The sequence below is a fragment of the Zonotrichia leucophrys genome, chromosome 6 (genome assembly GCF_028769735.1).
Source record: "Zonotrichia leucophrys gambelii isolate GWCS_2022_RI chromosome 6, RI_Zleu_2.0, whole genome shotgun sequence".
Lineage (NCBI taxonomy): Eukaryota > Metazoa > Chordata > Aves > Passeriformes > Passerellidae > Zonotrichia > Zonotrichia leucophrys.
In genome coordinates this window covers 25,677,669-25,703,940 of record NC_088176.1, presented here as the reverse complement: position 1 = coordinate 25,703,940, position 26,272 = coordinate 25,677,669, and the positions used below count along the sequence as shown (strand labels likewise).

At 40.0% G+C, this 26,272-nt stretch overlaps 1 long non-coding RNA gene across 1 annotated transcript in view; it reads right to left on the bottom strand.

The window, feature by feature from the left end:
- Window positions 1-17,603: 17,603 nt before the first annotated feature.
- LOC135449634 (uncharacterized) overlaps window positions 17,604-26,272 on the bottom strand; it is a 55,974-nt gene continuing 47,305 nt past the window's right edge. The window contains exons 8-9 of the long non-coding RNA XR_010440792.1: window positions 20,941-21,023; window positions 17,604-18,292 (exon numbers count right to left, since the gene is read on the bottom strand). This is a non-coding gene — a long non-coding RNA (uncharacterized LOC135449634). The remainder of the gene's footprint in view (window positions 18,293-20,940; window positions 21,024-26,272) is intronic.

The window sequence follows — 26,272 nt, the reverse complement described above, 5'->3', positions numbered from 1 at the left end:
TACAATTTTCACAACTACTTCAAAACCTGCATCTCACAGTTCTATTATCTGACTTTCTTCTTCAAACTAATATTTAGCCTTCCTGTACATATATCTCCTCCAAGGTAGCAGAGGTATTTTCAAAGGGTTTATTTCATCTGCTTGTGCGCAGCTCTGCCTCATGCGCTGCTTATATATTCAGCAGGAAATTCAAGCAAGAAGTTAAGATAGAAAGAATTCTTTTGTCATTTCTCTATCAGCTATTGCTCAACACCTTAGACCAGATTCCTAGATTTAAAATTAACCCTATCTATAAGTACATTTACGCTAGCAAATTAAGTAGTGTCAGGAAAGAGACCACCAGTGTTAAGAGGCATTGAAACTTGCTTTGAATGCTATATTTTTAAGTCTCAAATGGTTTTTGCATGTAGCAAATCACACCCCACTAAACAATTCCCTGGAGACAGCAGATAACAAGGATCATTCCCAGAAAAAACATGTCAGTGTGAATTTTGCCCACCTGTTCCTTATGCTGGAGGGTAAAACTGTTCCACAATACAGAGATGGTTTTTTCCATGCCAGCTGCCCTCAGTGTCTGAAAACTGTCCAAAGCACATCTAATTTAACTGTAGAGATGTAACCAGTAAGGCCACTAGTATTCACTATCAGTTCTGCCATTTTAAATGACTGTGGAGTTTACTCAGGGGCAGGAGAGTGAGAAATACAAGAGTAATTTAGAATAACATCGCTAAGTGAGTCTTTAATTATTGAATCCTCAAGCAATGTCATTTGGGATCAATCAATGAGGGAGTTTGCACTGAACATCACATTAACTTCTCCAAGAGCTTTATCTCCAGTGTTAATTTCTTTTATACAGTTTAACCATTCAAAGTTTATTTTTAAATGTTTACATATGGAACCAGGAGACAGCTACAAAAAGAGCAAACATAACTGATGCATGTGAAGCTTCCTACCTGGACTTTGCATGGGAATTTAGCATTCATGAGACAGCTGCAGTACATCTTTATTGCTGCTGGCATACTGATAGCACAGTGCTATTTCACACTATTTCACACAGCACTTCAGCAATCCAGTATTCGGAGAGGTTGCATGGATTCAGGTCAGGACTGTAAATCCTATCTCCCAGGAGTTTCATGCTGAGCAGCTGACATTTCAGCAACTCCCCCCCTTCAGCAACAGAGTTTAAATAATAAGCCCAGCAAACAAACCTTGCAAAACAACAACTCTGTCATTCCCTTACTTCATAAGAACTCTATGAAATACATAGATCTGATGAACATACACAGCCTTACAGGCAAACTAGAGTTTGCAAGAGTTTGACACTCTTGTTCTGAATCAGTAATATGCAGGCGTGAAAAGACCTCAGAGGAAAAATATATTCCATGCTGGTTCTGCACAGCAGTTCCACAAGGCTTCAACACTAGACCTAGAAGGGTCAAACATAGTTATTTACAACCCACTTAGTTCTCAATGTTTCAGAGAACTAAGGTTTTCTACAACAGCTAGGTTTTGAGTTTTCTGAAGCATTTAAGGCTTCCAAAACATTTTCCCAGTATTTAGTTATATCAGTAGCTGTAATGCCAGCTGTGAAAAGTGACCTATACCCCATAAACTTGGAGTATGCAAGACCTGAACTAGGCTGAGAGGAACCCTGGACTCCTTACAGGGCCCTTACTATGATCTTCTGCTGAATCACATTTAGTCAGTGCACTATCTCCATTTTTAAATTTTGTAAATAGAGGTAATTTTTTTCCTTTCCCAAATCTTGCATCTCAAAAGGTATGGTCCCAGCTGCACAAGAATCACCTGCCTGCATTTCATCTTTACACAGTTTACATACCACACTATTGAAAGAAAACCTTATTAAAGAAAGAGGGAACTCTGCTCCTCTCTCATCACAATTAAACAGTTTCATCTTTTGTCCTTGCAAAAGTTCTGATGTAATTCTTATTTGCATAACACTAAATAGTTCTCAAGTGATAAAACAGAATAAAACTGCCTGTTTATGCATCCCATTTAACCTCACCTTTGCCAAAATTGAAAATCATGACTTCTGACTGCAGAAGAAAAAAGGAAACAGCTGCTTTTCCCTTAAATATCTTTGGCCAATGTCCAAAACCCAGTGGCTGATTCTTCCTCCTCTAGCTGCATCCAAAACCCACTTTCTTATTAATTCAAGAGGTATATGGTGAAATATTCCTTCAGGAAAGACTATGGGGAGGAGGGTAACCCTGTCTGTTTAGATCCTTCCTTATCTAAACCTTCATGTCAGGTTGAAGTAATGCACTTTTTAAACTACTTTGGCAACTGAAGCTGAAAAACAAATAGCTAAGGCAATGTGAAACAGGTGTGGACAAGAAATTCCCCATTTTGTACCATTTTATACCAGTGTAGAGCATTCCCTCAATGAAATCAGCTCTCAGCATTGTGTAGTACCTCACAGGGGACAATCACAGAAAACAGGCACAGAGCTGTACACAGTGGCTCAGGTAAGAATGAGTTGGGACTGCCACCAAAGGTCAGAGGAACTCAGGTGCAAACCTGATGAAGCCACAGAGAGAAACTTCACCAGCCTCCCAGGCTGATGCCCTCTCCATGACAGAGCCCAGCTGCTCACGGAGCAAAGCTCCCAATCAGCCCCTCGGAGACTCATGACACGCTCTCAAATGAAGTTCTGAACAACGCACTCAGATCCCCCTCTTTCACAAACCCAACACTCTAGATCTTGTCAATGAAACCCCTAGGGAAATACCAAGCATAATACTAATTAAAACAGGAAAAGCCCAAAGGAACTATCCTAGAAAAAACTGGAAAAATTCTTCATTTTTTTCCAATTGAAAAGAGATTTGCCAAATTCAAATTAATATAAACTAATTCCATGCAAAGCTTTAACTAGCTTTTGAATTTTTATCATTGCTAGCTGATAATCACTTAGTGGAGCAATAAAAGTTACATCTACTACTACCTCTGTCTGAGAAACCCAGATAATTAACAATGGAGTGAACACATCATTTAAATGAAGAACAATGGAAAAAGAATTCTAAAATAATGCACAAGCCTGAGCCTTGGAAAATTGATACTGTTAGGAGTCACCCAAAAGCTGAGGTAACTATGCATTTTTTTCATTAATCAATGACTAAGAACAGAGCTCAAGGAAACCTGCAGAAAGGATAGTTTGTGACAAAATGCAACAACAAACAACCTGCTCATGTTTATCTAAGTGATTAACTCCAAATTCACACACACCATGAAATAAGGCCCTTTTGGATAGCAGAACAATGAATTATACCAACACTGTTCTGACAGTTTCAGGTGGTATAACAGCCTAGCACTGACATAACTACCTAGGATGAAAACAAAATGTTTAAGAGCGTGAGTCTACTAGCTATTAACAGTTTGCATCAGCAGCTACATAACTGAGATTAAAATGGCCTTCTGAGGGATCTCTACAACTTAATAGCATAAATAGCTAAAAGAATTTTATGTTTAAACGTATGCTAAAAGCAGGAAGAATTATAATCTGTTTGACTGAATGCCTGATCTTCAGTACAGTTATACAAAAAGTGGATCTGCTTTAAAGTCCAGCAAGATACACATGTTCTAAAGAAGGAGCATTCCAGAGATAGGAGACTGCATCAGCAGCTGGAACTAACCAGGAACAGAAGCATACAGGATAAATCAGCCACGTCCTCAGGCTGCTGATTTTTCAGTGAATTACAGAGAAACTTTCTATTCGTACATTTTGGGCTTTGGGCAGTTTGCCATTAAAAACAAAACCAGTGAATCAGTAAAATTTACATCCCACAATCTGCATGATATTCATGCTAAATCTGTCATGCCAGCTCTCATCATGCCAACTCCTCTGCCACTGCTGCAGGTGTCAACTTTGTCCATGGCTGGCACAACTGAAGACAAACTGGCATTTTTTTGTATCTGTTTTCAACACATGATCCACTGATAGCCAACAAGAAAAGCATTCAAACAGCAATTAAGTTCTGCTTGCTTGACTTGCATCAAAAATACAAGAAATCATAAAAGCTCAACTTAGAATTTCATATTCCTTTTCTAACCAAATCTTTTACAGTGCCCCCATTATTCTGAATTTTTTTCAGCATAAGCTAACATGAAGGAAAAATTTCCTTTTGGTCAAAATCCTCCAAGCTGAAACTAGGGCCTGTTCCCACTTTCTCCATGATTTATGTTATTCATGAAGGATCTTCAGCTGGTCATTTACTCACACTGCACTTGCAACCTTTGGGTTGCAAGTTTGGGTTTTCTTGGTCTTTTAAACTCATGTAATGCTGACTGCATCATACATATCTAACTAATTATGCAGTCACCTCTGCATAGAAAATAATGTGACACTTTTAAGGATTTTTAGAAGGTCTCTGGTTCCTCCACGTTCCTTTATGTCTGTCCTACGACTCAGTTTGAAGAAGCAGAACAAAGAGTAAGTGATGTTGTGCCTGAGTATTGTTATTCATCCTCTACTCGCTGGAGCCCTGCCCACCAGCCAACACATGAACAAGTGTCCCCATCATTACATGTGCAGTTATACCATTGCTTACATTAGTAGAGCATAAGATTCTATTTACTTATAGAAGACTTGCCACAGTAAGATGCCATTTCTTGTTTGGGACTTCTACAAGTTACTGTATGAAATTCTTTAACTTTTATTCCAATAACAAAGCATTTTTCATTCTTTTCTAAACAACTCACTGTAGAATCAAAAGATTAAAGATTATTTTTTATTTGAAGCTAGCATGTAGCAATAAATAAAGACACAACAACTGTAGAAAGGAAATGTGCAGACAAAGCAAAAGAGTAGAGGTCTTTGCCAAGAATGTCAGTGTGAAATAAGACGTCAAACATCAGTGAAATTCCAAGTCATATTCTCCTTCCAAAACTTATTACCAAGTAGAGTAAGTAGCAAGCAATGAAAATGCTGAGAAATGTCAAAGCTGGATAACACTTTTTTGTCTCCCTGTGGGCCTTTTATTTTTGTCAATTAAAATCCATTACAACACTGGATTCCTAGAAAATAAGGTTCAAAAACCAAAGGAAGAACTGCTCTCTTAGCAGTTTTATTTCAAATTTATTATTTATATAATAATTTATTTCAAAATCTGCTTTAGGCCTGACACAGCTTAGCACAGCAGAACCAGAAGTTAAGAAGTTGGGGGGTTTTGTCAGATTTTTCAGCATCTGCCTCCTTCATATGCAACCACTACAAACAATTTAACCTAGGACTGCTATTTAAAGTGGCTCTCAACTCTACTGGCCTTACAATACACTTACTGTAACAAGAATGATTGCAAGCATCCTCCCACAGTTAGCATAACAAAATGGAAAAACACTCATCCTCATCAATATTTGTATATGAGGAGGGAGTTAGGAATCACTGCCCTTTAAGCTATGCCTATATTCCAAATGTTATTGTCAGACAGAGAGAAAGCAAGCCCATGAGATCTCACTAAGGCAAGGATTGCTTTAGTATCTTACACAAGTTGAATCTAGAAATGCAGCCCATTCCATAAAGCTTGACACCATAATTCCATCACTACTTGACACCAGAAGACAGAAAAAGTAAATCAAACCCCATGTCTAAAGCTAAATATTGAAGAGCATGTCAAATTTAAAAAAAAGCAGCTGATTGTAATTGCTTCCATTAAAAAAAGAATTTTGCAAATGAGCACAGAAAAGTGACTTGTTTTATAATGATCTAGATGAAAATCAGCCAAAATAGCTTGACTATATTAATCAAATTCATGTAAATGTTACATTGAATCATTTTGGCTGGAAGAAACCAGCAACCTTACAGAGTCCAACTGTTAACCTGACACTGTGAGTCCAGCACTAAAGCACGTCCCTAAGTGCCACACCTAAACCTTTTAATACCTCAAGGGTTTGGGGCCCAACCACTTCCTTGGGCAGTCTGTTCCAAGGACTGACAATGCTTTCTGTGAAGAAATTTGTCCTGAAATCCAATCCAAACCTCCGCTGTTCCAGCTTGGGGCCGTTTCCTTTTGTCCTGTCATTGTCACCTGGGAGAAGAGACCGATCCCCACCTGCCTGCAGCCTCCTTGCAGGGAGGTGTAAGGTCCCTCCTGAGCCCCCTTTTCTCCTCAACAACCCAGTTCCCAGTTCAGACCCTACACCAGCTCCATTGCCTTTCTCTGCCCCCCAATCTTAGATGTGCAAGATGAATGGACAGAATTGCTATTTGAAGAAAAACTAGCGGGTATCAAGTGATTAAATATAATAATGTTCATGTTAAATGAGCTACTTTATTAAACTCCATGAATCAAAATAAATTGGCTAACATAAAAACCTACCAAAAGACCTAATCACTGCATTAGGCTAGTGTGATCACTTAAGAGATCAATCCAGAATTAGTGTAGTAAATTAAGGTTTAACAGTATTTATTACTTCACTGAGCCCACAAGTTCAGATGTAGGAATTCAAATCTAACAAATTTGTGATCCTTGTGTGTCTCTTCCAACTTCTGATATTCTGTGATTCTATGAAAATTACCACGAAAATTATTATGCATCATTGATGACTTAGAGATACTCTGAAACACGGGACAGTATTTCACAATCCTTTTCTAAATCCATAAGACATCACACACATTCAGCTCTTCTTAAGATTGCTTCTTAATAGTAACCTTTTGTTGCAGGTTCCTCTGCAATGCAGTGGAAAGAAAGAGTTAAAAACTTCCCTCTCAGTATCCTGACAGTTACCAGAATTATAAGGTGGCTTTGGATGTAAACAACCAGGCTTAATAAAGGAGCTTCCCAAATTCTCCATCTTGTGGAGTTAGGATTTTATTATACCTCTCCCCAAAAACCCCACAGATATGAATTTAACAAATTCTCTTTAGAAGTTATTGTGTTGGGAGTAAGATACTCCAGTGCTGGCTGTACTTATTTCTTAACTGCAGCACAACTGAAACTGAAGAAACTGTTAATTCATGGTCTCAGGTGAAATTGCAGTGCTTTACATTCCTAAATAATCACCCAGCCTAGAGCAGATAATTTCACCTGTGCAATTCCAATACTGTAATACTGAGACGGTGAGTGCACAGAACTCCTTAGATTTATCTCAGAAATTGTCTTACAATATCCACATTTGTCATTTCATCCCTAGCCTGGATACTAAACTCCTCGCAATTTGATCAGCAGAGCTTTTCCTGTCCTAACACAATGGCCTGTTTACACTCATACATACAGTTGCCAAGATACTTCTTTTTAATGAACTCCCTTAATTTAAAACACATACATTGGGCACTCTGCTTGCACAAAAACCACTGCACCACTCAGCACTATTTACCTATGGAGTCACAAAAGACAGCTCAGGATGATCAACAATCTCCTGTCTAGAGATGAGCAGGACCCTGTTTCATTTCTGTTTATGCTAAATCTGCCTTTCTGGCAGTAGTTACAGTTATCACTCCCTTAACAGGGTAAATGCTAAAATGTGTGTTCATTTTACCATTAGATTACAGGGATGAAAGGGGTTCCTTAAAAATAGCAGCAATTCCCACAGCTGCTTCCTCACCCCATTATATCAGGTTTATGACTGTAGCATCATTGACATCAAAATGGACAATCAAGACACTACCTTCTTCATCTACAAGAGTTGCTTTAATTAGAACTCAGTATATTAATAATAATTACCTGGTAATGATGTTCATCACCTATATGCCCTAATTTTCAAAGCAGTGCATACATACCACATTAAGCAATTAATTCTCAGAACAACTTTATGTGACAAGCAAATTCTATCTCCATTTAAAAGACAGGAGAGCTGTAGCTAAATGATACTCCCATGAAACATCATTTAGAAGATTAGACCATGAATATGACAGTATACTCATGCTTTCATCTTCTGCCAATACAACACAGCTTTCAAGGTAAGATTTATACTATAACTGTACTAAAAGAGGTATAATTTGCAAGAAAAATAAAACAGAAAATTAACATATAATGTAGCTCAGTATATTATACTTTCAAATAATGCTGGAAACCTTGGGCTATGTTTCAGCCTTTTACACAGCAGAAACAAACCACCACCATGATTTCCCAAGTATTCATTACAATATTCTTTCCCACAGTGACAAGTTCCATGAAAATCACCACACTGAATTTCATTTTCGTTTTCACTCCTTAGTCATTCTAGTATTAGAGACCTGATTTCTAAGCATATAAAGATTTTAAGATATCTGAAAAAAAACCACCAAAATAACTTCCCTACTTGAAATTATAAACTTTATCTGTGAATCTGTATTGCCTATGGGACACTTTGATGCTTTTTGGCTCATTTAAAGGGAAGATAACTTAGTTACCATAGCAATACCCTTCCAGGAACAAGACTTTGTTTGAAGTTGTTTCAGGTTCTGCTCTTTTTTACCAGATGCTCCTCCAGCAGTGCCAGACTGAACAAATTTTGGTTTCGTAAGTGTCAAATATTGGACAGATGCTTCAGTATTTCCACCCAAGAACTGATGGCCCAGTTTAATCTCATCTTCTGCCTCTGTGTACAGGAGGCAAGCAGCTGGGGTTAGCTCTGTTTGTCATGTCTGTACCATGCACAAATAATTGACTTGCTGTAGTTCCTTGGTTCAGGATTGCTGAAATGATCCAGGTTTCCCACCTGCTTCATTTACAGATGGATCCCACAGTCAGGCAAACCAAGGCAAGTGTTTACAATTTGGTTTTATTTTTTGTCTTTTTTTCACCTCTCTGATTCCAATATTATAAAACATGCCTTAAAATTGAGCTCCACTATTAGTACATCTTAAGTTACCACTAAGGAGTTCAGTGACTCCGAGCTTGAATCTCCTGTGTCAAATTCAGACTTCCATAACCACAGCTCCAGCAATCTGCATTACCAGCTCTGACCATAACTACTTTGTTTTCCTCTGTAGTATTCCCATAACCTTAAAATATTAAGAAAAATGCCTCTATGTAGTCCTACTCACTCGGGAAAATAAAAAGAAAAGGAAGCAGGACACAAATTTCTTCCAAAGACCTGCTAGCAATGCCACGCATTTCTTGACACAACTCCTCTTGAAACAAATAAGCTGTAGTGTTTGGTTGGCTTTTAGAGAAGAAAGCAGCCACAAGCTCTGTATCTTTCAGATCAATTTGCCTTTTACTGCTTTACCTGGCAGATTATTAAAAAGCAACAGTGCCAGCCAAATTATCAAAGTGTGATGATATAAGCCCTGTTCTTTGTGCAGTTACAGACACTGCTGGACAGGCTTTTAACTGCTCTTGTCCATGTGTTAGACACTTCTAACCCAGCTATGTGGAGCAAGGTGACTCCAGGATGGGAGCTGTACTGAAGACAGGTAACTCTCTCCAAAGGCTTGTTGAGCTTAGGCACAAGGTTATGGCCACAGCTCTTGCATTCCTTGCTTGGAGACTCTGGCTGAAATAGCTCATCTCTTGCAGAAGAACCGTGCTCAAGCCTTTGGAGGCCTTTTGCACCATGACCTGGGCAGCTGTGTCCTCTCTTGGCTGAAGTAAACTACTCTAACAAGACTTCAGTCATATATCTACAGCCAACTACTGCATGACTGGGGCAGGTGCAGTACTAATGGTCACATTAATGAAATACAATGAAGAGATGCTATAGAAAAATCACAATTCATTTGAAAAGACATGTTTTGAATACAAGTCTTAATTTATAAATATAAATGTGGCCCACTCCATAAAATGAGAAACAAGACAACGCCAGGTAGGTGACCATTAAACAGTAAACTCATGGACCCACATGTGCAACATCATCCCTAAGTTCTCCAGCACTTGCTATCATCACATTTCCTTCTCTGAATCTTGCTAGAGCAATACTGCAGTGCCACAACACACCAGAAAACCAATTGTTCAGTAAGTCTGATTTGTGGCAATACCATCACCTCTCTCACCTCTTATTTTATCATCCTCCTCCAGAGCATTCAAAATGCAAATGATTGAAGAGGGAGGAGGAAGGGGACAATCAGTTATGTGAAGAACCCTTTTTCTTTAGAATGGACAAAGGAAATATTTCACTTACACACAGATGGAAGCTTTACAGGGAAGGAAGTTTTTGGTTTTAGGTTTGTTTTTTCCCTGTCAGGTAATCTGCACAATCGCTGTAGACACTGTGAAAAACCAAAATAGTTATCCAATGTAAAATAAACTTCCATAACACTTTATTCATAATTTTCTTTCTTGCATTGAACCAAGTTTATCACGGCAATTCACAACAGTTGGAAATTGACTTCATTATTTGAGTCATCAGGCAGACAATACAACAAAAAGCAGAAACTTACAAGAAACTCAACAAGAGTTTCTTGTAACTTCACAACTTGTAGCAACAACTCAGACCACAAGAGGAACACCAATTAAATCCCAGAAGCAAAGCCAACAGGAAATGTTGGTACAATTATTCACTAGATGGGCCTCAAAAGAGCCCTCTCCCAAGTCAAATGCACACCCCAATAAAACACTAGATACTCCTAACGCTTCTAGGTCAGCACGTCCTTTCCGTGCCCCTTTAGCTTGGAGCAGGCTCAAGTATGTGTGAAGAGCTGGGTCAGCTTAGCAATAGTCCGTACCTGATACAATCTGCACAACAGATTGTAGAAGACCTAAAAAGACATTTTATGTATTGCCTAGAGACTAAAATACGATAAGTAGAAGAAACTGCAAGTTGAGATTAGTTAATGCTATTAAAATGGACAGTTATCCTAAGGGATAGTTTTGCACTGAAATTTTTAGCTAGTTTGTTTCTTTTCCAGCTGAAGCAAGAGCTAGCAAATCCCTGCCTGACATTAGGATAATTGGGACGTAGGAAACTTTCATTAGAATGACAATCCAAGAGCGCTTTGTTAAAACACAAAACTCTATTTGCATTTGCTGCTCATAGCAGCATTGAGCATAACCCAGATGTTACTTTCATATTCAAAATTTGGAGACTTTGTTTGAAGTAGCCACACATTAGGATAAAAGTTCACAAAACAAACCAAGAAACACAAAGAAAAATCCCCTCCAGCACCTGACAAAACAAAAACCGCTCCTATTTGGAATTCATGCTAGGCAACACCAGCGATGAAATTGGTATGGAGGGCTTGTTAGCTCGAGTACCCAGAACTACTGCACGGAGAACCGAAGCAAGGGAACCACCTGGGTGCCCAAATTGCTGCCATTCCTTCTCATGTCACACAGACATTTCCCGGGACAGCAGCAGGGACAGGACCCCCCAAACCCACCGAGCCCCAGGCAGGGAGCGGGGGAGCCGCGGAGCCCGCACTGAGAGGCAGCGCGGCCGGGACCGCGGCGGCTCTGCGCTCCAAAAAAACAACAATAACAATAACAACTACAACGCGAGGAAACTTAAGATCCCCAGCCAAGCCATCCCAGGGAGAAAAAAGCAAACAAACAAAACCCACAGCGGCAAGTTGGTTTTACTTCCACCCGTGCGCACAGTACGGGTAACACCTCCAGTAACACAGTCCTGGGCAACACGTCCAACACTCCCGAGACATGGCGGACCCGCAGCGCTTACAAAGCCTCCATCTCTGAGAGGGCTACTCGAGAGTCCGCATTGCTGCCGCTGATTAACGCCGGTGCTCGGCTAACCGGAGCTGAGCCCGCCGAGCATCGCGCAACACACGGCCGAGAGCGCACGACGCCAGGAGAGCGCCGCCCTCTGCCCCCGTCCGAGCACGGCACGGACCAGCACGGACCGGCGCTGCTCTGCCCGTGCCCAGCCCCGCGCAGGCCTTACCTGCAGGTCCTGCGGCCGGCGCCCGTCCAGGCCTCGAAGGGAAAGGGGAATATTGCCCACGGCGGCGTTTAAATATCCCGCCGGTGTCACGTGACCGCGCCGCCATTGCCCCGGGCTGAAGGTGGCCTCGTCTCCTTGGTGGCCGGGGACGCTGAAGAGACACCGAGCCATTTAAAGCGGCGATGTTTTGGTGTTCGGTGTGCTCGCTAATCCCGCTCTCTGGCCCTCAGCCTTCCAGCACGTGCTGGCAGCAGGGCTCCGGTTTCACAGCGCTGTGAAAGCAGCGTTGTGTGAGGAGATGATGGCTACATGGAGTTCCAGGTAGACAAGCCAAGCCAGCCCGTTTTTCAAAAGCTAAAGCATTTCCAAAAAGGGTAACAAAACTACTCCGTGTAAAAAAAATGAACCAGATCCACTCTGAAACTGTCTGAAAGCAAAGAGGGTCTCACTGTCAAGCCTCACCCAGAGATTAAGTAGAGTTTGAAAAAAACCTAAGTTGTTATGAGTGACCATCTGACCATAGAAGTGGATACCATTCACCAATCAAATGTTCCCGTAAAATAGGAAATAACAAAGTACAGTACTCAGTATCTCCACACCTCCCGCTGTGCTGCCGGCAGGACTGCTCTTGCTTCACCAGCTGTGCTCAGGACTGAAGGCACTGACACGGTGGTGTTCCCTTGGCACTTACATTTTTGATTTTCTGTCACCATTTCCCTTAATGTAGAAGTCCTTTCCTGTGAGAGTGTGTGGCCTAATTTTTTAGGTATTAAATACCTAATTTTTTAGGCATTAAAGGAACAAGATTTAGGGCTGTGTGCAAGAGGACTTCCCCTTAATGGCTTTTCCCAATACTGAGGCATCACTCAGCCACAACCCCTTTTATCTGACCTTGTTGGTACTTGTGTTTCCACACACAAAATGGCACAGCCTCTCACGTTTGGCTGTGCTGCCGGCACTCAGCCGCCCGTGTGTGCCAGCACAGGTCTGCCTGGTGTCTGCGCTGTGCTTAGAAACCCTGCCCGTGCTCACAGAGGCTTTTGCTGCCCATTCCGTTTGCTGGGCAGATTCTGTGCCCACAGACTGCAGTGGTTTAGGAGCACAGAGTCAAAAGGGGCTTCCTGACCCACAGGGTCCTGGCTCCAAAGCTTTTTGTTAAAAAGGCCAGAAATATCTCCTGTAGACAAGTCCAAGCATCATCACACAGTGGGGGAGGCACACTGCCTTGTGCCCAAATGTGCTGTATTTTCACACAAATGAAACAGTAATAATAGAATCCTGGGGCTAATAACATCCCTATAAAAGCAGTAGTTTTCCTAAATAAAGCTCCCAGGTGGGCCTGGTGTAATATCATATCTCAGTCTGTAGAAAAGGGTAGAAAACAAACCTTAATACCTGCTCATGATCTGATGTGGAGACAATTCCCATTTGGCTGCATATCTGTGCTTGGCTTTATGCTAAGTGGATTAGCAAAACACCAACCAAACACATCTGAATTTCATGCTCTTTGGTTTTCCTGTCAGCTTACTAACACACATTCTCCACAGAATTCAGATTTTCCTCTTGTGTGAAAAACATAATACATCAAGTGCAGATTACTCTGTATACCTTGCCAAAATCCTACCTGAAACTAAAGCCAAACTACAATGCTGCGGAAGTTAGTAGAAATACTATTGCAAAGCCAAAGAGAATGTAAAAATAAATACATTAAAAAGTCTTCCTGATCTCCCATGGGTACCTTAGAGAAACATGGAGGCCTGAGATTAACATGGTGTAAACATAGTGCAAAAAATACTTGTGATTTTGAGCCTTCTGCTGTTCTGCAGACATTCAACAACAGCAGGAAACTAAACATTAATAGGACAGGCTAAGGGAAAAAAGATTTTCTTAAAGAGGGCATTGTTTGTGAAAAAAAGCTAGTAGCCCGCTTCTCCTCTACTTCCTTTCCACACCTTTATCTTTTAAATTAAGTCGTTTTAATTATATGCATTTGCTGGATTCAAATGCCATTATTTATCCAGAGTCCATCACTCAAAATACAAACCATCTGGCTCATCTTTCTGACAACACTTTCTCCAGAAGTTTTGGGGCTGGTCCAGCCTGCCTAGCAGCACAGCCAGCCAGACCTTTCCTCAGAGTAAAGAGTGGCCCTCCAGTCTCCTCCTACCCTCTTACAATGAAAGGAATTGCCAACTTGAATTTGACACCTGTTCTTCACCTGACAGAACACATGTGCAGGGAGCAGGTGATGGATGAGCCAGCACTCTGCAGATCAGCAGATTTCCCAGTCTCATGTCCCAGCACTTGGATGCCTTACAGAAGTGCCAGTTTTAGGAACTTCTGGACATTGAGTATTTCGCTGTTCTGCTGGTTTGTTCAACCACAGTTTAGGAAAGCACTAGGGGAATTTCACTTGAATCCTGGGGTTGACAAACCTTTCCACAGTAGACTTAACATTTGGCACACATTTCTCAGCTAGAAAAAGTGCTGCTCTTTCTAGAGTTTTTTTTTAAACTATTCCTAAGAAATTCATAGGTACTTTATTGGTATTTGCCCTGGGAATTATTAAATCTTTGAGTAGAAATAGTATTTTCTTCTAGCAGGTTTGTGTTCAAACTACAGTGTACTGAGCTTAGGTTTGGTCACCATATTCAGAGAAAAGACATTCTGCTGCTACAGATTTACTAATAAGGATTGACCACTGGGCTGACATCTGAGTGAATCGGTGTATTACATGAGATTGTTTCACTGGCACAAACATTAGTCAGAGATTACTTTCTGGTAATTCCCTGGTAGAGGATGATTTATGTCCAGTGTCATCTCAGACTTCCTCTCCCATGTTTGAGGGACTACATGTGATGTACCACAACAAAAACTGCTAATAGCTGACTTTGGACCTATAGACTTCTTTTATTGGAATTACAAAATCAAACTAATTGACATAACTTGAAAGAAACTCTCTATGGCAACTTTTAAAAATTTTGAAGTATCCTTCTTTTGGATAACATGCTATCTTTAGAAGACCACATTTTTGGAGAGGAAGAAGAGACAGCAGCTGTCGGACTTCAAAGCATTTTTAATATTTGGGATGAGGCATTGCATTAGGAAGCCTTATGATCATTAAATGCTTCATGAATATTGTTTCCTCTTCTCTTGTAATCCATGCTTGTTTCTTTCAAAAAGCTTTCCCTTCAGCTGTTTACAATAACATAGTGGCACCAAAAAAAAAGCTCAATTAGGGGTTTCCTATTCCTGAGTTGCTTTCATGTGTTTGTATTCATCATGGGCATCACTAAGCACCTTTTTCCTCCCTTGCCTCGTTATTGTTATCTCTTCGTTCTTCCTTCTGTTCTTTTTCTTACTAATTAGACACCTTTCACCTCCCAGGTTACAGAACTAAAATGTTGTTTAACAGCATCTCATAATTCACTCGAAATGTGTTATATCCTTGGCCACACTGGACATCCACATTTTGTGGAGTACCTGGGAAATAGGTGAATGGGCTCCCAGGCTCAGAAATGTGTGAATCTTGGACCATGCTCCTTTTGCTTAGAAGGGCAGAATCAATGAGTACAACACTGGCAGCATGCAGAGGCCAGGAACTGTCCTGTGTGCCAGAAAAGGGATTGAAAAACCTCCCAATGGTGGTTTTACTGTAGTCTTGTCAGGATTCAACTTTAGATCCTGCCAACTGTTTTAGGATAAGAAGTCAGTCACAGTAGCTTCCTAGGCATTACAGGAATTAATACAATCTTTAATAATCTATGCAAAAATAAGGCTCCAAGGTTTTATCCAGCACACATGCTAAGCACTGGATCAGGACTCATGTTTCAGAACTGTACATTAATCTGCTATTCTGTATGGTCATCATTTTAATATTTAATGGGCTTTTGCTGCTCATTTAGAGAATAAACCTTTCTGATTGCTGTCTTCTCCTCCATTGCTTCTCTAATGCTGTGTTGGGCCTCAGCCTTTCATTCAGGTAGCCTGGGAGCTGAGTTTTTGAATGACAGCTGCACACTGGGTTTTCTTGAGGGGAACTCTGCAACCCTTAATTGTGCCTGAAAGACCCAATTGGTTCCTGTGTGCTTTTTTAAGGTATCACACAGATTAAGAGCAGCTCTCATTTTCCATTCACTTGCTTCCCATTGGGAGAGCCTGCACAAATATTTTTTATTCATTGATGCTGAGATCATGTCTATGAGGAAAATACGTGCTTCATGCACAATTCACCCTAATTTCAACTGACATAGCCACCTCCCCAGGCATTTCACAAACTGCAGCCTCATGCAGTTTAGGAGACACTTTACCAAAGCAAGACAAAGAACCATGCACATGCAAACATAAATAAATGGAAATTTTGAAGGATTTGTAGAATTTAATTAAACCCAAAAATGAATTTATTATTACAGACTCATTTCATAGATGATCAAACCAAATACACAGGATGAAAATGATGCCACAAAACACATTGTTCTGACATGGTGTTAGTAAGAACAGAATTCTAGTTTCTTAAACTGCTCCTTTAACTGAGAAATGAAGAAATCCCAGGGTTAGATGTGGATGAAACATTTTACATATACAAGCCTTTTGAATTACGTCTTCCTTAATTTACATCAAGAAGTTCAACTTTGAATTGCTACCCTTAGGGATATAGATTTAGGTTTGGAAGCATCTGCTTTCATTAGTTCAAGTGAGTGCTGCCTGCAAAGCAACATGAAAATCCCAGAGGAAAAAACATCATCCACTGATAGTCCCAACTGTAGCTTAGTGTAGGTGTGGGAACTCATGTGCACTCGTGGGCTTCAAAGCAAGCAGTTTCCTTCAGTTCAGACTTCACCAGTTCACAGTGTCTCCTTTAGAATGGACAAAAAAGGGAAGTGCCATAAGACACAGCCCAGTTTCAAGTCAAAATAAATCAATTCCCTTGGAGAACAGTGTCACATGAGAATTAACCTATGTAAACCACCCATGAGCTTCTTCCTCTCTTTCTCATTAAAATTAAACCTACCTCTTTACTCTGAATGCCTGTCTTAAATCACATCCTCATCATTTTTTGCAGCATTTTCACTTTGCAGTTCTTAAGGCATTGACTTATTTTGCTGCCCATCATGCCCAGGTGCAAGAGCTGCTTTATTGTACTGATGAAATGCCACTGGTTGCCTGCCAGTGAAATAGAATAGAGTGGGCCTTTAAAATAATTCCTGGGACACTTCCAGGGATGAAATGGTATGTTTTGGCTCTTTTTCCTGATAATACCTACAAGCCTATAGATTGTCATGATTTTTTCAGTGAAACCATTCAGGACTGGAAAATAAACTGAGACCCCAATTGCTCATCCCCCTAGAAAAATGAACAGTCCTGCTGGCTGAGTTTACTTCACTGGAATTCAGCCAGACAGAAAGAGATAAAAGACTTTTATCCCTCTGCTAATAGTTCTGTCCACTTCTACCTTCATACTGCTTGAAGAAGCAGAGAACTGCCTCTCACAGCAGTAGATTAGAGCTAATGAAAAAAAGGAGAGAAAAATAAAAAGGTTAAGCAAGCAACAACTGAAAAATTGTATTGATAATGAAAATAATTATGTTAGTAATTGTACCTTGCACTGCTTTTTTACATTTTGTATTATCAACTTTACGTAAACTTTAATCGGATTAATGTTGTCATCTACATATTTTAAATGCCAAAAAGACTTCAATAAAATAGCCCCAGATTAACTAATTGGTGGGGAAAAAAATCCACAGTTCATAGAACTACTGGAATACACTAAAGGCACAAATGCAAATACACTCTAGAGAGAAGCAAGGCAAATGAGTTAAGAAAACCAATTCCTTTTACAGAGGGAAATACATTTTTTAATGAAGTGCAAATCTAAGTATTTCTAATCTTCTACAGCCTTTGTTGTCAAAGAGATCAGGTGCTGAAATCATGTCTGCTTTGCATTACAAATGCAAGCAGTGCTTTCCGACAGAGCTGGTGCCAGCCAGCACAGCTTCTCCCCCAGCCCCTGAGTATGGTCAGCGGAGGTGCCTGTCCCTGGCATGGCTCGGGCTGGGACTGCAGTGCTGCTGCTTCCCTGTGGCACAGCCCAGGCCAGGCACTTCTCCCTCAGCCACAGCACGCTCAGGCTCAGTAACTGAAGAGACATTTTCTTGCAGATAAAACCAAATCCGAATTACACAAGCAGAATGAGGGAGCACTTTTGAAAGTGTAGTCCAATGAAAGAATAGTCCAAAGTGTCCAGGGCTTGTGGTGAGAGAGGAGATGTTCTGTGCATAGTAAACACCGGATTTACTGAAATTAATCCCAATCACTTGTGTGGGGAAATGAGTTTTAAATTATGTTTCCATATCTGTTCCCCAAAGGTTTCAAATGGCGTTTTCAAAGGAAATGGCTTGACTTTGAATTTTCTTCCTAAAATAATTTGGTGTCAGATTTAGCTACTCATTACATGTGAAATTCAAGATAAGGAGGTCAACTTCTGGTGGATGCCTCTCTGCAGCAGCAACTGGGGTTCCTGAAAAGAGATAGAGTTTTATTAGAAAGATGGTGCTAGGAAATTTAGCTTTTTGCTGGTGGAAACAGAAAATATATAGGATGTACTTTGAAACAAAGACATTCAAAAGCCCCTTTTGCTTTTGTCATTAAAAACATCATACCAGATTCATAAAAATCCATTTTAGTTTATGCTTCCTACATTACTAAAAAGAAATAGTAGTTCTAAGCTTTATCCCATGGGAGCTTGCATAAAAGAGAAATTTGACTTTGCCAAAGTAGCATCTTCTGTCTTCTCTGCATAATGCATTCAGTTCAGCTGCACACTGTTCTTTCTCCTGGCAGTCAGCATATGCAACAGTGTGTTTATGCAAGTTTGACCTTCCTGTTCTTCCCTGTCTCATTTCTGTTTGCATGAGCACTGTCAGCTGATAAAGTGAAGTACATTTTTAAGGTCTCTCTATTTTGAAAAGCCTTGAAAAGAAAACATCTTTTTCTCTGGCACAAAGCTGTTAAAAATAGACCAGACGTATTCCCTCCCAGCACAATCATAAACCAACAGTTAAAGCCCTTCATTCACATGGGTGAATGGAGTCCAGTACACTTGTGCTGTGCCCAGCAAAGCCTCTGTGAAACACAAAGTCAGTTAATAGTCCTGCCCTCTCTGCCAGCTGGATAAGTGATGGCTCTGTATGGACCCTAAGCCTTGAACCTTGAACAGTTACCATAAACCCCTACAAAATTATCCTTCCTAATTTCCCTTCCTTTCCTCTTTAAAAGAGGAAAATTCTTGCTTTACACAGAGCTGATGCTATGCTCCCACATGTTTAGCCACCCTATGGCTCATTTGATTTTAATCTCATTTGATTTTATCAGGGTTTCAATTTTTTTTCTTTAATCTATGCCTGAATGTCCCTTTCCCCTAATAAAGTTACTCTCATTAATTAACCTAAAAATTAGAATTAATTAATTTCCATCAACTAACATTATTGTAATATTGGCTTCACAGTTGTCTTTTCAAAAGCATAATCAGTGCAACTCAATTAAATTAGCTAAACAAATAATAGGGATTTTTTTCCTGGCATTTGAGCCAAAAATCAGCTGGTAATCAGTTATGAAAGGAAAAGCCCAGCTGTAACTTTTCTAAAAACCAACATGAAATAAAGAGAAAGGTTTAATTTCCATGTTCACATAAATATAGTTAAATGTTAATGTTTCCTAAAGACAAAAATATATTGAAAAAAGATCACTTTCCCTGCACAGTGACTCATAGGAATATAAGGATAGGGCCATTCCATCAAATCAGCTGGTTTTCAAATTGTGTCATTTCTTTGAAATATATTTTGAAGATGGATGGAATAGTCAATACTACAAAAAATACAGGACATTACAAATGCCAAGACCAGTTTTTCCTAACTGGAGATTATTGATTTAATTGAACCTCCAAACCCAGCAGTGCTAGTCTCAACACTGTCAGTTACAGGAACCTGTTATCAGCAGCTTATGGCTTTGCCACATTTTACATATACCAAGAGAAACTCTTCTGTCAGTTATAGGGAAGATTCTGGGGAGCAAGCTCATAGGTTAATCTGTCATACAAGTAATTTAAACCTGCTTAATTGGGAAATTTATTATCCCAGTAGTTTGACAAGTGAACTTAAAATACTGTGACCTAAAAAAAGAAAAACAGCAAATAATAATTAAAAAAAAAAACAACCAACTACCAATAAATTACTTTGAGGGCATTAGTAAGTTTTTCATCCACAGAGAGTCAGAGTGGTGCAGCAAATAAGGCACTGAGGTCACACAATGAATGAGAAAGATGTAAAAAAAATATTAAATAGAGTGAGTGTAAGGCATGAGAAGAAAGGTCAAGAGCAGGGAATGAGGCAGGAATCTGGTGGAAGAATAAAGCAAATTGATTTAAATGGTGAGTTAAATGGATGCAGTGATAATTTTGGTACTTCCTAAACTCTTAGTAAATTCATTTTACATTCTTTTCCTTGCCCTATCATAATAATGTCAGCAGTGCTATTTTCTGTTCCTCAGATTTGCTTTGTACAAGAAACACATTATGTGCAGGCAGTTTTTAACAAATTGGTCAAAGAAACTATAACAACAAAGTTATAATCAACAGATGCTGTAATTATATTGTACTTCATGGATAATAAATCACTCTTAGAAATGCTTCAGCATATGTATTTTATTTTTTCAACTCATGCATTTACTGTTCTTGCAGCACTCTGCTCACCAGGTTTTCTTTGTTAATGGAGAGTGTGAATAGGAATAAAAAAGATGAAAAAGCATAACTGAATTATTCATGCTAATGATTTCACACCTAAATATTATGCGAAAAATACTAACCATGCTGTTAAAATAAAAGGTAGCTTGACTTACTAAATGATTCTGAGAATGTTTCACCTGTGAAAAGGTTTTCTGTACATATTGCTTGATGCAATATAATTGAATATTGCAAAAGTTTAATTCCAAGGTCTTGGGTTTTGGAAGGCATTGGCAGGCAGTGGGTTTGCATTTATGTTCCCCTAGGGGATGTGGAGAGCCATGCAGAGATCCTTAAAGAGAAGGCAGCCCAATGCCAGGTAATCTGAATCTCCCCTGGAGAATTTTGGGAAAGTTACAAATCCACAAAAAGAACAGGAATGTACTTGCCTGGCACGAGGTAGCAATTCAGAGGACCTGCACTTAAAATCCAGTCTGGGGCCCAGCCTCATAAGCACATGACCCACCTGAAACTGCATAAAACAAAACACCTGGATTTCAGCACCAGAATGGCAGTTTCATGTTAATGATCTTAATAACATCTGTGAAAATTTTGATTTATTTCTCATTGCAGCTGGAAGCTTAAATATGAGTGGGCTTAGAGCATAAAATCACCTCCAGAGAGGAGTCTATGTACAGCACAGAGCATTTTGTGGGGTTTTTATGCTGTCCAGACCCCTGTTTCTTTTAACACATCTCTTTCTATAGAAAAAGACATCCCTGCTGTGTTAGTGGTGGTGCTCAAAATGTCCTGCAAGTGCAGTCTTGCTCCCTGCCCCCAGTTCTGAAGGTGGGGTGGGTACCATAGTATGAAGCTGAAACTGCTGAGGGGGCCCCTCCAGGTGGGGCTTTGGTCTCAGTGCAGCACCACAGCTCCTCGCCAGCTCTTTCACCCCACGCTGTCAGGAGGCTGAAGTGCTGTCACTGTCCTGATGGCACCTGGAATTAAGGCAACACCACAGACTCGGGGCTGAAATGGAGGCACTGCTGGGTCTGTGGTCTCCTCTGTTTTATCTTCATTCCCTTTGCTGAATCCTGAAAAACAGATCATATCATGTGCTTTGGCTTTTGGCAAAAATATTGTAGCTGAACTATTTTCAGCCTCAAAAAAATTTACGTTTTCAATGACAAATTTAAACTAATTGCTGGTTTTGCTGTTGCTTCAGAGTCTTGTTTTTTGTTTGATCAGTTCAAATATTTATTCGTGAGTGCCACTCAGGAAGCAATTTAGCCCATCATCTCTTCTACAGCTGAGTGCCACAAATGTGGTTTTGAGCCAGAGGTTATCACCACAGAGTAAGCAGCAAGCACAAGTGGTGATTTGGCTCAGGCTGAGCTCTTCCTGGGATGCTGGCTCTTGCTCAAGGAGCAATAATTTGGCATCCCATGAAAAGGGCAGAGTTATCTTACAACTACAGGGCAGAGACACGTACTTAGAACTCTACTTCTTGTTTCAGGCCTGGAGACTGACTAACTTCCAGGTATAGTCACAGAACTGAGATGATTACAGACTTCTCATTTCTGTAGATAAAACTGGGTTTTAAAACTCAGGTGGAAGGGGAGAAAAATGAAGTAAGGACTGGGAGAAAATTCATATTTAAAACAAAACTTTGGTTAAAGGATGAATTATAAAGGCGAGTGACTGATTCTTCTACTGCCTTAACATTTGACTCATCCTCCATTGCAGATCATCACAGACCCTTCTGGGAACTTTGTTGGACATCTGTGTGGGCCTTGTGTTTGTGTGAGGTTTGGATCCATGCTCAAGAGCAAACCTTCAGCCTTCTAAGCAATTAGACTACTGCTTGTGTTCCTGTATGCTAAAACCTGAAGGCTGTTTTCCTTTCATTGGTACTCAAACAGGCTGCCCCTCCTAGCTTGCCTTAGTGAGAAACTTCTGAGGGAAAATAAACTTGGTACTTAGCTCGCACACAGGGCTGAAGGACAGCAGGAGACCATAACCATCTCACTGGAAAAATAAAGTAACACCATTTGAACAATAGCAACCCATACAGGGTCCCCTAATTTATGGGAGATACATATAAATGTGCCATTTGAGTTTGGAAAAAAAATCCTTCAGTCTGAAGTAGGAGGAATTTAGCTCTTGCAGTGAAAAATACCATCAATTTTGTTGTGATTGAAAATGAAAGAACATTTCCTCTTTATGTTTCATTTTGATCTTCTTTGTTGTATTGTTTTTAATAGAAGGTTCAACATACATGAAAGTGAAAAGAAAAGAAACAAGACCTGAATTTTAGTCCTTTTTTCCTGCTAGATTTAAAAGTAAAAAAAAGTTAAATTTCCTCAGACAGACTCCAGTCCTTTTATTCTTTGCCTCATTGTGTATAGCAGGTGTTTGTGAAAAGGAGAAAGAAATCCTGAGACATCTCAACTGAAAATTTGGGCAAGTAATTGGAAAGTTATGATTTTTTAAATTTCTACATCACAAAACAACATGTATACATATTATTGTATCTGACATGAGAGAGAGTAAAATGAGGCAGGCCTCACTGGGGCTTCTCTTTCAACAACGTAGGAGAGGAAAGAAAGGTGACTTGTGAGCTGCAGGCAATGTCACACTGCAGGAGAGCAGTTCCATGGCAGCAGCTTTCCTGCACCTGTGACAAAATGCAGAGCACAGGGTTATTTTGCTAGAGAAGGGATCAATAATTCAGACTTTGATTACTTAAAAATAATATAGGAGGGGGAAAGAATATAGGGGGGAGAAAAAAAGGTGAAAATAGTGCCTGAAATTTGGAGAATTTTTCTGTGGCAGGACAGGAATTAATTTTGCCCAGCAACAGAGGCAGTGATCCTGCAGCAGGACGTTAGGCTCGTGTACTCATCATGACCCAAATTTATCTTTCAGAGCCTGGGTTTCATATTTTCCCCAGAACTATCTATAACACGCTAAATGTATAGGTAGATATAGGCAGTATCACCAGGAGTGCCTGAGGAACTTCTGCTGCAGCCTCAGTTCTGAGGAAGCATCCCAGGGCCTGGGAAGGCCATGCTGCAGTAGCTGTAGAGCAAACAATAGACACATCAGAGATACTCAGTAAATATGAACTGAAGTAGCAGATCAGATCTTCTAGTTGTAGATCAGAAGCCTGAAAGCCTTTTGAACTCCAAAAGGAGAAAAATAAGAGATGCTCTGTGATGTTTGCCACTCCTGCTTTTCTGAAGAGACAGATCTCAACACACACTGAGCCAGTGCAATCTCCTGTTTTAAATTATCTACTCGTGCAGGGCTCTGAGTGCAACTCCAGATTTGGGAAAGACAGAAAGTGAGGCCTTGGTTATTCATAAAACTCCAAGGAAGCTTTACAGACAAGATTGCCTGCAGGCCCAGGGCTTGGTATTCTCTGAGCACATCTGTTCAATCCCCCTGGAGCTGGGACTCAGCTCTATTTGGGGTGAAAGAAAGGCAATTAGTATTTTCATATCATCTTAAGTCAGGTGCTCAGAATTGATGGATGCTTGTCTGGGGACTCATATTCCTTGATAGAAGTTATTTTAACCAGGAAGAAAAGACAAAAATTTGGTGAGGCTTAATTTGCCAGATAATTTGTTTACTTTCAGATGTGTGCAATAACCTTTGCAGTAGGTGCATATGAGAACATGACATTTTAGATGAAGAGGAGCATCGTTGGGTTCAGCTGAAATGCCTCTTGGCAGGCAGTGAAATGAGTGGCTGCATATTTACATGCAAAATGTCATTTATATAAATCAAACCTTGAACAGAAATACCTGGAGATATTGTTTTCCTGTTTGCAAAAGTTCATCATGATATTTTGTGTGTTCTTGGGTATAAGACATGAATTAATCATTTGAAACAGCATTACGGAGCTGTAGACAGTCACTGCTCCTATTTGGGCAGCAGGTAGAAAAATGGCAAAGTCTTTTCTCCAAATCAAGGATTTTAAGATTTTATGCCAGAATGTCTACTGAGTGAGAATGTCTTACAGAGCAGAATCCTATGCACGTAGGGACTCTAAGCTGGAAGTAAGCTAGTTAATACCTTAAAAAATAGCTGATCACTCTTGAGAGCTTGAAACAGAAAAGAAAAAGAAAAGGAATATCTTAAGTGAAAGAAAGTGATATAAGAAATAATTAAGTACAATGCTACTTTAATTCCTCACCTGAGATTAGACCCTCTGCTATGATCTGTTCTGTACAAATCTCTCAGATGTAACACAGAGGGAAAGAAACAGGAGATTTGAATCAGAGAAGGAATAAATAGGATATTTTTGAAAGGTATGTGGATGCCTGAAGATGAAGCCGGTGGCCTGGTGTTTACAAATTGTGAATTTTTGGTGGAGTGGACTCCACTGACTCTGGACATCTGATTTGATGCCTACTCACTCTGAAAAGGTTTTAGTGCTGTTATTTGAGGAATATTCCATATGGGTTCCAAACCTAGGACAGAGCTTCTCCTCAGTTTAGCAGACCTGAAATTTAGCAGTATCCTCTTCATGTGAACATTTCAGGTTTTGTTTCTCCCTGAGTCATTCATTGGAAATGGACTCCACCAAAGTGCTGTGCACTACTGAGCGCAGCAAGGTGCAGAATAGGATCTCTTTTGTTTTATGTCTGTAATTTGAAATGCCACCTGCAGGTTTCAGAGGCAAACCACTGTTGAAAGTTGTGGCTATCCTTAATATAAATATAAACCCTTTCAGATGACCATTGTAACACTTCTGTATCCTGAATAGTATCAAAGGGAGGAAAACAATCCTTTGGAATTCATCCTAAATGGAATTGACTACCAAAATGTTATCAGAAAAAATAAGGAGCCCCCTTCCATGGAGGCTCCTGTTAACTGCCCAAATATAAGATGGAATAAAATATTTTTGTGTCAAAGTCTCTAGAAATGACTGCAGTGACTACAGTAAAAGTGGCTTGCTCTGTGGAACTTTGTCCTTCTTTCAGTCTGAAATGTCACAGGTGCTCAGGTGATTTCAGCCCAAGTTAGAGACATTATCCTCCTAAAATTGCTTCCTGTGAAATACTTAACAATTTCAAACTGGATCCAAGAGCAATAGGAGATGTTTAATCCTCCCTGTCTCCTTATTGAGGAAAAATGGAGAACTGGGACACATTTGAACAGGTGGAGAAGGGTTACTACAATCTTAATTTCCATTCTCTGAGAAAGCCCACAGGCCTGATATGAGTGAGTTTCAATTGAATTTCCACAGTGGAGTCAGTTGTTATTTTATCCATCTGACATACAGAGAGATTGTCTTGTCACAGTCATTTCAGTCACGGCCATCCACTCTTCGTGCTTTCGTGTGCTTTCACAAAGTATTTAGTTCCTGCAGGAAGGCTGGCTTTGCTTTTACTTCTTGAGCTGAATTTCCTCTTGCTGCCTTAAGCAATTTTACTTGGAGGATCTGGGCACACAGGGGTAAGGGATACCTCCCTTTGCAGGACACTTTCTTCATACAAAAGATTCAAATCTGAGTCTAGGTGATTTTTATGACATTTTTACATCCTTTTTGTGTGCTTGTTCTGTTAGCTACAATATGATTTTATCATCAGATTGGGAATCTCCCTGTTCTATGTTTTATGGGAAAAGTAATAGCTTTCATTGACCCATCTGATACAGCTGGGAAAAAGAAAAGTATTTCCTTGGGCCCATCACCTCTTTTCAGATCTGAAAAATAATTTGCATGCTTTCAGGAAGAGTCCTAGCTATGCAGCTGTCTCTTATCACACACTG